General features: G+C 40.2%; 1 protein-coding gene across 2 annotated transcripts in view; it reads left to right on the top strand.

Annotated features, from left to right (window-relative positions):
* Positions 1-12,988, top strand: part of GRID2 (glutamate ionotropic receptor delta type subunit 2) — a 1,614,208-nt gene that overhangs the window by 1,590,511 nt on the left and 10,709 nt on the right. The gene's annotated exons all lie outside the window — the stretch shown is intronic.

Genomic DNA, 12,988 nt, shown 5'->3' with positions numbered 1-12,988 from the left:
TCACTTTAACAAGAATCCTTGAAAATCATAAGCACTTCTACAGAGAGTTCAAAAGACAGATAAATCAGTGATTTCCCCCAAGCCAGCATGATTATATGGAATCTCCTGAGGAGAGTGCTATTTAGAAATATTGATTCCCAGATCCCAGCCCTGAATGAGTACATCAGAATCTCTGGTTTGAGGACTTCCCTGGTGGTTAAGTGCAAATTCGATCCCTGGTCAAGGAGCTAAGACTTCACATGCCTCGTAGCCAAAAACCAAGACATAAAACAGAAAGGGTGCTGTAACAAATTCAATAGACTTCACAAATGGTCTAAAAAAAAAAAATCTTTAAAAAAAAAGAATATCTGGTTGTAGCCAAGGAAATGCAAGTGATTTTAATGTTCATCCAAGTGAGGAATCCCTAGAACAGTCACACAGAGGTAGACATCAAGGCTTTCTGTTGAAAGCAGTCTAGGCCAGGAATGAGGACACTTTCTAAGAGTCAGAATGAAGCAGGAGTGATGTTACTTAACAGTCATGAGAATCTTTCTACCCAGTGACTTAACCTCCTCAATAAAGTAGGAAATAAATTCCTCAACTGAGAATGAGACGGGTAAATTTGGTAAAGGGTTGGACACATATGGGGGCTTTCCTGGTGGCTCAGATAGTAAAGAATCTGCCCTCACTGCAGGAGACCTGGGTTCGATCCCTGATTTGAGAAGGTCCCCTGGAGAAGAGCATGGCAACCCACCCCAGTATTCTTGCCAAGAGAATCCCCATGGACAGAGGAGCCCAATAGGCTGCAGTCTGTGGGGTCACAAAGAGTCAGACATGACTGAGTGACTAAGCACACTTGGACACATATGGAGAAGATTGGAAGAGTTGCCATGGGGATGTGTTACAGGGATAACTAGAGCTGAATTAAGCTGAGGGTCTATTATGTTGCCATATTTCTTACTGAATTTCCAAGTCCAGTTTACACCTTGGCTAAGGTCATACTTTTCAAGCCCCCAAAAGTTCATACAAATGAAAATGGGCTGGCATTGCGAATACAGGCACATTTTTAATATTACTAACAATAAGATAAGTATTGTGAATTCTGAGTATCAATTGACAATTTGGTTTCTTCTAGCTAGTATAAAATCTAAAAAACTGAGCTCAGGAAATGTCTAGGATTCAGATTCTCATAAATAACAACAGATCTCCCCATTGCGCTCTCTGTTGCTTTGTGGCTGGCATCTGAATATATGAACTCCCTCAGGGTGAGAATAAGACTTCATAATTAAACTTACGTTGGTGTTGCTTTTCATGTATTTTTCTTTTTGGCGAGCGAACTATTTTATTCCTCTCATTTTTCCACATCAAATTCTCAGTGCTGTAATGGGCCTCCCACAGTTCCAGGCAGTTATTGGTTCTTGGGGGGAAAGGCTCCCGTGGTATTATTGATGGCAGCCTTCGTGGGAAGGACAGTGATTTACTGTGTTTCTCCCCTGTACAGCTGTGAATTTGCTGCACAGTGATGGCCTTCAGTGGGCCCCTCGGTCTCAACTTGACAAGAAACCTAGGGAGTGATCTAGTTCTATTGAAATGAAAGTGTCCTCACCCCAAATCATATTCTGTCCCTCAAACTAAAACCAGGTCAACGAGAGGTTGGTAGAAACATGGTTAAGAACATCGTGAATGATGACCCTGAAACTGAGACTGTCATTGCTGTCTCCACAGGGCCTCTGACCCTTGGCTTGGCGTCCTAAAAGCTTCATGCTGTCTCCCTCACCACCTTCCCATTTTCCTAGGCTTTTCACAGCCGCCTGCTTTGTCACCACGGTCTCAACACTCCACCCTTTAGCATTCTGCTTCTTTTCTTGGCTAAAAGATCAGAATGGGCATTGGACCCTAAGCAGCCCTGCGGGTTTGGACTTAGTCCTTGTCTGTGTCGGTGCTCAGTTCTGAAAAGGCAAAGTGGACGCCTAGAGCAGGTGGACTCCACAATGTCATCGTGGAGGCTCCACATGAGTCTTTATAATGATTATAATGACAGCTACCCTGCGTCGAGAGCTTAGTACATGTCAGATGACATGCTGAGCACTTTGCATAAACAATACAACTTAAGATTGGAGTTATTTTGTTAAAAAAAAAACTGAAGCTCAGAGAGGTCATATCACTTTGCCAGTACCAACACAAGAGGTAATGAAATGAGGATTCCACTCGTTTGTCTAACTCATACTTTCAACTGCTACACTCCTGCCTTCCAGAAATCTCAGCCCAGAAATTTTTTCCCTTCCTTCACATGTCCCAAACCCTTATCTGTATGTCACCGTCATTCTTTAACTTCTCTTCGATCACCAATTATGAATTACGTCTATGCTTTTCACACACCTGCATATTTGCAAATAGTTTTGGAGTTAGAATTCATATCATCCACTTATTTGTGTCCACTGAAACACCTAGTGTATCGGTATCCTCAGTTTGTTACAGGGATCTTATCCATAAATAAAAGTGATAAGACCACCATGGGGTGGAAGGAGATGACAGGAGAGACTGAATATTTACCACTGATCTCAAGGGGATGCTGGAACCCATTGCCATAATTTATTAGGTATCCTCTCTTAGGATATTGTTTGCCCCCTCCTTCCCATCTGTATATTTACAGGCAGCCTTTGCCCAGAGCTGAAAGAAAAGAGAATCCAAATATTAACAAGAAAATTCAGAAACCTAGGAACTCTGCCCTGTGATCTTAGGTAATGATGAGTGACAAGAATAGGCAACATCCTTGCTCCTCTTTCTTCTGCACTCTACCTGAGATGCTGACCCCCAAACCAGCTTATCTTGTTCATGCATCTTAGACTAATTCTCATGTACGAAAGGTCCTGGGAGTTCTCCAGAGCTCTGTAAACCACCACTGAGACTCACTGAGAGGTATGTGGTGTTTAATGTAACAAGGACTCTGGAAGCAATTCTTAGATCTTAATTTCATCTGATTCGTATTGCAGGTCATGCCTCACTGTGAGAACTAGAGATGTGCACAAATGCTCTGTTTCTGTTATGACTCCAGGAAAATCACTTCAGGGCACCCTTCCTTTAGCCTTGTAGAGTGTAGCCTCTCCTAGAAAGTAAGCCAACAAGAGTGTAAATAACCATGGAGTGGATCTGTTCCTCACAGTACCCTTGTTGCTATGGTAGTGTGCCTCTTTATTGTGTGTGGAATGCCATTACTTCCAGTGAACTATATAGCTTGAGTTTTAGCTTGGTGATCCCTTTATCATAGGGTTTTATCCTTTTTATTCACCTAGAAGTGAATAGACACAGCATAGAATCCAGTACTGGTAAAGAATCTTCACAATCTGCCAATATTCTGATGAATTTAGTTGCTTAAAATTATAACTGGCTATCCAAAGATGGGTAAGTTGTACCCCAAGGATCTTAGAAATATCTCACATCCCCACTTAGCTAGGTTGTTTTCATTTCTAATTGGATTTAGAATAGATATGAAAGGTTGATTATGTCAGATTTGGGGTAGAGAAATAGCAGGCTTTGCAAATGCTTCCATTTAGTATGTTACATACACACAGTGTTACAAAACCTCTTTTTGCCTGAAGAGACTAGCCACACAGTCCCTCTCACGATTGCTATCAGAATTGAATGACACTCAATTTTTATCAAGCCTCTTCCCTGAGTTATTGAAGCCTCCCATAATATCATTAAGTGAGTAAACATCGTCGTGCATAAAGCTCTTGCTATTATGGAAAATAACAAGCAGCTTTCATGAGCTTGCACGGGAGCTGTGGGTGTCCACCTCCCTATCACAGCAGCAGCATATACACCCCATTTCATTTTATCTAGACACCTAGACTTGTGGAAAGATAGACTTTATATTTATTGGCAAATTTTCTTTCTAATAACTGCTGAAAACTTCACTCCAGTAAGCAGTTAGTCCTGCTGGTTGAAGAAAATAGATACATTATCTGAGGTAATAGATAAGTCTCATTAAGAAGATGGAATAGACTAATTCCCAGCATATCTCCCATGCGTGGGAAAACTAAATTGTGAAATAGAGCAGTAACACATCAATTATCCTTTCTGCACAGAATTAGAGTCTCACTGCTACATAGCTTATTATGTAATTTTTTTATAAATTACCATTTACATCAGAGTATCACTGCTGCCTCAAAAAAAAAAAAAAAAGACAGCAGTCGTCTATTCAAATAAGGCTTATCCTAAAACTACTTAAGGAATCCAAGTATTCTTTAAATCCAAGTATTTAAAATGTATGTTCTTATTTATTAACATGTGCCCAAAGAGTGAGTATTTAGTATTAGCCTAAAAACAAATGCCACATATCTGACCATATTACACTTTGAATGAAAATTGGCTACCACCACCTAAAGTGAAGCTAGCTATTAGGATTCAAAATAAAGGTTTTGGAGATCCTGTGTTGAATAATGATCTATAGTCAGTTTTAGGTAGTTTCTCCCTTTTTCTCAGTTTTGTCATAACGATGATCATACGTGAATTAGTTGAAACAATTTCACTTCTTGAGCAGTTTAAATATCTCCCTTATACTTGTTTATACTACTTTTATTTGCAAATAATTTTACATGGCTATAACCCCCCCAGGCACAGAAATTTCACATGATAAGAGTTACATTAATAGAGGTTTATAAATAAAAACTTCATTTAATAAAGTAAATGATTGAGGATTTGTTTGTTTTAATTTGTAGGCTGTGTAATAAAAACAAAGTAATGACAGTAGAAATGTTCTGCAAATTATAAAGTGATATTTTAAAGAAGAAAGATATTTGTATGTAAGATGTTTTTAAACATCTTAAATATTGATAGGGAGAGAAGAAGCAGCATAAATTCTGCAGGTTCTGAGACAGACCAGTTTGATCCCAATCATGATTCAGAAGGAGAACGGGCAGACTTTCCAGAATTGGAAGAGCAACTGAATAAGAAAGGTGTTCTTAAGTGACAGTCATAGTCTGAAACACGACACCTGCTACTGTGCTGTGTTTCACAACCCATGTGCATTAGTCTGCCCAGGCTGCTCTAACAAAATACCACAGACTGGATTGCTTGATCAGCAGAAGCTTATTTCTCGTGGTTCTGAAGGCTACAAGTCCCAGATCAAGGTACCTCTAAGGTAGGTTTCATTATGAGGTCTCCTAGACAACACTGACCCAAAAGGTTGTCCCTACAGTGCCCATCATTCCAAAACCAAGCTTTGGTGACCCTTTTTCACAGTGTCTTTCACTACACTGCCCTTTGGGATCACATAATCACAGTGCAGCTCAATCATACAGTAGTGTAATTGCAGATAATCATCCAAGAAACAGTTTGGGCTTTTATTTCCCCCCCATTTATAGAAATATAGCATGTTCAGGCTCCTGATAGAAAGAAGTTAGAAAGTAGAATTCACTTTCTAAAATGTTTAAAATGGAGACCCTCATTATTTTTCTGTGGTTCTTGTCTTTTGAGAAAACTTTATGTTACATGACTGTCTTAATGCTCTCTACTTTAAAAAATTGAAGGCAATTTCCAGAAGAGCTGGAATAATGCTAAATATAACACATTACACCTATAAAGTTTGAATAATTTTTAATCCTTTAGATTTTCCATCCATGAAAATATGGGTAAAATATAGTAAAATTATTTTTTTAAGTTGTACTTTTATCAATGATCTAATTCTTGGCTGAGAATTTTATATGCTGAATTTATCCACCAACTTTAATACAAATATACCTTGAGGATTTTTAAGTATATGTCAATATACAACCTCTAAGTTGCTGTTGCTGCTGCTAAGTCGTGTCCGACTCTGTGTGGACCCCATAGACGGTCCCTGAGATTCTCCAGGCAAGGATACTGGAGTGGGTTTCCATTTCCTTCTCCAATGCATGAAAGTGAAAAGTGAAAGTGAAGTTGCTCAGTCGTGTCCAACTCTTAGTGACCCCATGGACTGCAGCCCACCAGGCTCCTCTGTCAATGGGATTTTCCAGGCAAGAGTACTGGAGTGGGGTGCCATTGCCTCTAAGTTAAGCATCATAAAAGAACTAGCATGGGTAGCCATTCCTTTCTCCAAGGGACCTTCCCAACCCAGGAACTGAACCCAGGTCTCCTGCCTTGCAGGCAGATTCTTTACCATCTGAGCTACCAAGGAAGTGCCAGTTATTAAAGTACCTACTACTAAAACAGGTCTTAGAAAAACAACTTACTTCTATATATTTAAGTTGTTATTCAACTTACAAAAACTTTAATGTTTATGAAAATATTCATGAAAATGTTTGCTTGTTCAAAAGTTTCCTTTTCCATCATCTTGTCTCCTAGGCTATGCCAAAGAAATATATCACAGCTTTATCCTTTTATACACAATGCAGATATCAAGATTCCACTTAGTTTAAGGTTTAGTTGTCAGACTCAAAGACATGAAAATATTCATGAAATGTATACAATACACTAAGCAAAATAAGTTTGACTTTATGACCCTTTTTCATAAACAGGCATTTGAAAGGTCTGGATGAGAAGATTTTTTATTGCCTGAAGAGGGACTGTAAGCAGAGATGATCACTGCCAGTTTCTCACTGCAGAATGAAAGAATTTTTCCCCTTTACCCTATAACCTAAATATCACATTGAGCTTAAGGATGATGCTGACATTTTAAAAGATCACCCAAAGTGTTCTCTTTCCAATTGCAATTATGCCCTCCATCTCAGTGGGAGCCATTGTCAAGGGTCTTTTCAGCTCTCCAATGTCTTTCTGGCTTGCTTTCATTATCCTGATTATCTATTCATTTGCCGCCCAGCACTCATTTTATGAAAGATCATGTCTGCCATTTCTGTAATGAGTGCTTGACTTTTACTGCCAGCATAAACACATAAAATATATAATAATTAAAGTTCACTAGTCACCAAAGTCTTGAGATCCATCATGTTACTAATTTGATTTTTCAAGCAATTGCTTCACTGTGAACAAGACTGGTTTTGCCCCCTTAGACAGTACAAGACTTGGGGTGGGAGGAGATGACTCTACCTATAGAAAGCGATTTTAATGAGCATCATATATGTCAACTTTAAGGTTCATCTTCAATCAAATAGCGTGTCTATATAAAGTATGATTATTCTTAGCCACAACAAAAATCTCATCAGTATGGGAACATAAAATTAAGTGTTAAAGTTTAAAATGCACAGTTTTCAAAACAGTTAAATGTTATTCAATAAGTATTATACCCTTGGTAGGCTGTTGTTTAAGGAAAATTTTCAGTGAGTTAATGACCACAGAAGTTTGCCTAACATAAATAGAAACTTCACAACATGTTGACCTATGAGTAAGGACTTACTTATTTTGAACACACTGCCTCATTTTGATAACATTGGCAAAGTCCCTGAAGTGCCTTATAATAATGAATTCATCTGACGTTTATTCTAATCACAGAGAGATTAATGAACTCATGTGATATTCATGGAGCTCTCTTGGGACAACAAGATGTGTTACACAAACTGTAATGTTTGTTAATGGATGCAATGGAATACATGTTATCCAAGGCACTTGAGTAGTCAAATCCTCAGCTCATAAAGTGCCTGGAAATCAAGAGGCAGCTTCCAAATATACAGGTTTTATCTAGGGATGCCAGAATTCTTGACAGCAAATTCAAAAACCATGCAGAAATCAGAAGACCCGAGTTTGAGAGCTGGCTGCATCACTTACCAGCCTTGCAACCTTAGGAAATTTTCTTCACCTCTTAGTCTCAATCTCCTCAGTTTTAAAATGAGAACTTAATAACATCAGACTTCTGAAGGCCTTAGAAAGAACAAGGAGTAAGGCGGGGGAAGGGATCAATCAATCATTCAATCAGTCACTATAATTCCTCCCTCACAAAGTTATTTTAAGTAAATCAAATGATAGGCAATGTTTTTGTTAAGTGCTTTATAAACTTTGCAGCCTTGTGCATGCATTTATTATTGTTGTTCCTTTGGAAAATAGGTCTTCCGGATCAATTTGCACCTTATTTCCCATACTCAGAGAAATGGATGCCTTAGTTACTACATAAGGACATTGAACACTGCTTCCTTAATAAGAAAACAAGATCTGACCAATTAAAGATTTTACCAAATTACATTCTTCAAATTAGAAAGTAAGATAATAGATTTCAACCAAGACAGGAAACTCCTCTTTTTATGCAGGTCTCTGATAAGCGGCAGTCTTCAGCAATAACTGAGCTTGTAATTAAATCCAGCCCTGTTGACTCGGCCCTGTAGTGGGGAGGTGGGCAGGTCACTTCATCTCATGGGCAGGAATTAAAAGTGATCTCATGGCCCTGAGCCCTTCTGGTCGTGCTTTCATTCTCATTTATTGTCTGTAGTAACTCTGTACCAACCCTGAAAAAATTCTAATTAGTTGACAGTATTTCTACTCATGAATAATTAAAAAGCATTTTTATATCTTTTGATTAAAAGAGACAGCACCTTTTCTGCCTCATTCAATTGTCTTTCCCATTCTTGGTTAATCATGGTCACTTCCCTGGTATTTCCTTTAGTGGTATAATATCTGTTCATATCTCTTTGACTTCAGTTGCTCCAGTTGCCTGGAAGATGAATCAGCAAATGTTGACTCAGTCAACAAATACTACATGATCTTGAATAATTAAGGCAGTCAGTCTTGGAACCTGTATGGTCCCAGTCTCAGGATAAATGTTCAGATGTATGTTTTAGGATAATCAGAAAACCAGGGATATCCAAAATTCACTTGAATTCTTTCTCAACATGGTGGGATACAAAATCAATACATGATAGCTCTGTATTCATTTAAAGACACTTATATTAACAGCAAGCATTACCACTTATTCTCATATGTAAATATACAGTCTAAAGAAATGGAATGAGTCAAAAACTCTGGTTTTAAAACGGTCTCTGATGCTTTCTAATGATGTGACTTTGGCCAAAGCAATTAAGCCCTCTGAACTTCAACATCTTCATCAGTGAAGTGGAAACATGTTGGATCATGGAGTTATTTCACTGTGGGGTTTCTAAAGCAGTCACCAATTGGAACCATCAAGCCAAACCTGTCTTGGGTCTGTTTCTGAAACTACAAAGGCAGAGTTGAGTAGCTGCAATGGAGACCATGTGGCCCTCAAAGTCTAAAGCGTTAACTATCGTGCCCCTAACACAAAAGTTTTGCTGGCCCCTGCTCTGCGTGCATACTCAATCGTGTCTGACTCTGCAACCCCATGGAGCCCACAAGGCTCCTCCATGGAGTTCTCCAGGCAACAATACTGGAGTAGGTTGCCATCTCCTACTGCAGGGGACCATCCCAACACAGACACTGAACCCACATCTCTTGTGTCTCCTGCACTGGCAGGTAGATTCTTTACCTCTGGGCCACCTGGGAAGCCCCAACCCCTGCTCTGAAAGGGGATGTTAGTGAATTCATTTGAAATGCTGTTATTTCCATCTATGATTTTAGGCAATCTCAGTAGATTGAATAAGCAACCGGCATTTAATTCAACTAACTGGAAGAACTAGTTAATAAAGTTCAATAAACAAAAGAAATCCTTCCAATAGCCTCCTTTAGGCTATTGGTATTACTGAGCTATTAAATGTTATCAATAAATATTTGTTGTATCTAATACTTCTAACTGATCGTTTAGAGATTTAACTTTTAAAAAAAATCGACCAATGTCTGATTCACAGGAAGTTGAATTTGTTTTTACAACTCTGATCTTTAAATAGTAATAATAAACATGCCAATTAGAGGGTCGCTCCACTTAATCAAACGCTAAATCTGAGTCTTTGATAAGTGTTTTGGCTTTAGTCCAAGTTCACCTATATTTTCCAAGACCGTAACTAAAGAAGCGATGGATGAATGAGAAACCTTCTGAGCTCCCATTTTTTGAAAAATCCTCTGCATGCTATTGTTAATCCTTTCTCAGTATCCATAGAGAGGAAAAATTTGTGAACATGCAGCAAATGATTTAAAGTGTGTGTGTGTGTGTGTGTGTGTGTGTGTGTGTGACTCTTTGGGACCCCACGGACTATGGACTCTAGCTCGCCAGGCTCCTCTGTCCACGGGATTTTCCAGGCAAGAAAAGAATACTGGAGGGGGTTGCCATTTCCTACTCCAGAGGATCTTCCTGACCCAGGGATCAAACTCACATCTCTTGCATCTCCTGCATTGGCAGATGGATTCTTTACCACTAGTGCCACCTTTTCCAAGTCAAAACTTTGACACTTGCTGTGTCAAAAATATACTTTTTTTTTTCAGTTATTCCCAAATTTCTTTCTCAGTTACAAATAACATTAACATTAATAAGAGACTCCTAAATGTATTTTTAATTTGGTTACATCAAACTCATAAGTATGTAACAAATAAATGTTTTGAGATATTAAAAGATGCATTTTCATCCTCACCAATCCCTGTCTCTGAGTTGCCTCAGTACTTCCAAATTGAGGAAATGGCGGGAGGTATCGATCATTATGTAGCTATCATAATGGCTTCTATCATTATGTAGCTAAAATTCCCTTTTACTATGGTGAAATGCCAAGAGAATTTTAGTCCTGGGGGATAAGAAGGATATCCAGGGAATCTGTACCTCTTCTGGCCAGGGGTTTCCAAGAGAGGGAAAAGGAAGGGAAAGGAAATGGGCAAGCGGAGAGACAGACATCTGGTGGACGAAAAGGCACAAGAGCAGCGGGCTCGACAGTTTCCTTCCCATTAGAGTTTTCTTATTTTTTGTTCAAAACATTCCTTTTTAAAAAATTTTTAATTGCAGTATGATTGCTTTACAATATTGTATCAGTTTCTGCTGTCAGTTTAGTTCAATCGCTCAGTCGTGTCCGACTCTGCAACCCCATGGACTACAGAACACCAGGCTTCCCTGTCCATCACCAACTCCCAGAGCTTGCTCAAACTCATGTCTGTTGAGTCGGTGATGCCATCCAACCATCTCATCCTCTATCGTCCAACCTTCTCCTCCTGCCTTCAGTCTTTCCCAGCATCAGTTCTTTTCCAATGAGTCAGTTCTTCACATCAGGTGGCCAAAGTATTGGAGCGTCAACTTTAGCATCAGTCCTTCCAGTGAATATTCAGGATTGATTTCCTTAAGGATTGACTGGTTTGATCTTGCAGTCCAAGGGAGTCAGGAATCTTCTCCATCACCACAGTTCAAAAGCATCAATTCTTCAGCATTCAGCTTTCTTTATAGTCCAACTCTCACATCCATACATGACTACTGGAAAAACCATAGCTTTGACTATACAGACCTTTGTCGGCAAAGTAATGTCTCTGCTTTTTAATATGCTGTCTGGGTTTGTCATAGCTGTACAAACACAGCTAGTTTCTGCTGTACAACAACAAGAATCAGCTATTAATACATATATCCTGTCCGTCTTGAGCATCCCTCCCTCCCTGTGTTTCTTAGGGGTGCTCTCTGGGCCCATCGGGCTCTGCACCAACAGAGAAGACCTCAGATGTTTGAGATGCCACGGCCACACTGTCAGGAGAAAGCGGAAGTTCCACCTTCATTCCCAGGCCTCCCTTCCTCCCATGTGGGAGCAAAGTTGAGGAAGAGCACATAGACCACCCTTGGGACCCCCAGTGATGACAAGGTGACACTAGAGTAGTGTCTAAAGGACTACAGAATAGTCAGGGGCTGGATGAAGAAAAGGGTAGAAGCTGAGACAGGTTATAGCATGTCAGAGGCTGGGTGAGTAGAGAGGAGGCTACAAACCTTAGAGAAGCTGAAAAAGACGTTAGCCAAGTTTAACAGACTCAACATGCTTCCCTGGTGGCTCAGTGGTAAAGAATCTGCCCACAATGTGGGAGACATGTGTTCAGTCCTGGGTTGGAAAGATCCCCTGGAGAAGGGAATGGCAACACTCCAGTATTCTTGCCTGGAGAATCCCATGGACAAAGGAGCCTGGTGGGCTGCAGTCCATCGGGGTCACAAAGAGTTGAACATGACTGAGCGTGCATGCACGTGTGCACACACACACACACACACACCAGACTTGCTGCCTTGGCTGACTTTAGCAGCAGTCACCGTGAGTCAGTATCTAACAGCTGGGCCCAGCTGCAAGGAATCTCAGAGGAGAGCTGCCAGGACAGGTCCAGGGACCAGCAAGAAGCCAGCAGCCCCTCACACCAAATACCCACATAGGAGACATAATGTCATCCCCCATGAACCCTGATGCCATCTTGGAAAAGACCAAAGGAACCAAGAGGAATGGGGAAGATGGAGTAATTCATTCAAGTAAATTGAGCTGAAGCTAGAGACATGTTAAATTATTAGAGCAGATTAAATTTTAACTCCTAGAGCTAATTTTAGTTTGGTTCCCACTGCTCAGCAGGCCCATTCCTCCTTAGGAAAATCAATTACGTTCTAGAGAAAAGCTGTATTTTTTTGTACACCCAAATTGTAGCATGAATAAATTTGCAATCATGCTACAATTATATTGTGTGATTTGAAGGAACATATTGATGAAAATTTTCCTTGGAGTCTAACACATCTCTGAAACTAAAAGAGATGGGTCTTCTCCAAATAGTTGCATATTAGAGGCTGTATCAGAGAAGGCAATGGCAACCCACTCCAGTACTCTTGCCTGGAAAATCCGATGGGCAGAGGAGCCTGGTAGGCTGCAGTCCACGGGGTCGCGAAGAGTCAGACAGGACTGAGCGATTTCACTTTCGCTTTTCACTTTCATGCTTTGGAGAAGGAAATGGCAACCCACTCCGGTGTTCTTGCCTGGAGAATCCCAGGGACAGGGGAGCCTGGTGGGCTGCCGTCTATGGGGTCGCACCGAGTTGGACACGACTAAAGCGACTTAGCAGCAGCAGCAGCAGCAGCAGAGGCTGTGTAGGGTAACAAAGGGGAAAGTACTGGGGGACAGACCTGAGTTCTGGCCCCAACTGAACTATTTACTCTGTGTCAGTCAGTAAGAAAATCATTTAATCTCTACAACAGTGCTTCCCAACAGATGTGTCTTAGATGGTGCACAGAATATTGCTAAAATATCGATCC

Source organism: Capricornis sumatraensis, chromosome 7 (assembly GCF_032405125.1).
Source record: "Capricornis sumatraensis isolate serow.1 chromosome 7, serow.2, whole genome shotgun sequence".
In the NCBI taxonomy this organism is placed as follows: Eukaryota; Metazoa; Chordata; class Mammalia; order Artiodactyla; family Bovidae; genus Capricornis; species Capricornis sumatraensis.
Note: the sequence above shows the minus strand (reverse complement) of the source record. Positions and strands in the feature narration are given on the sequence as shown.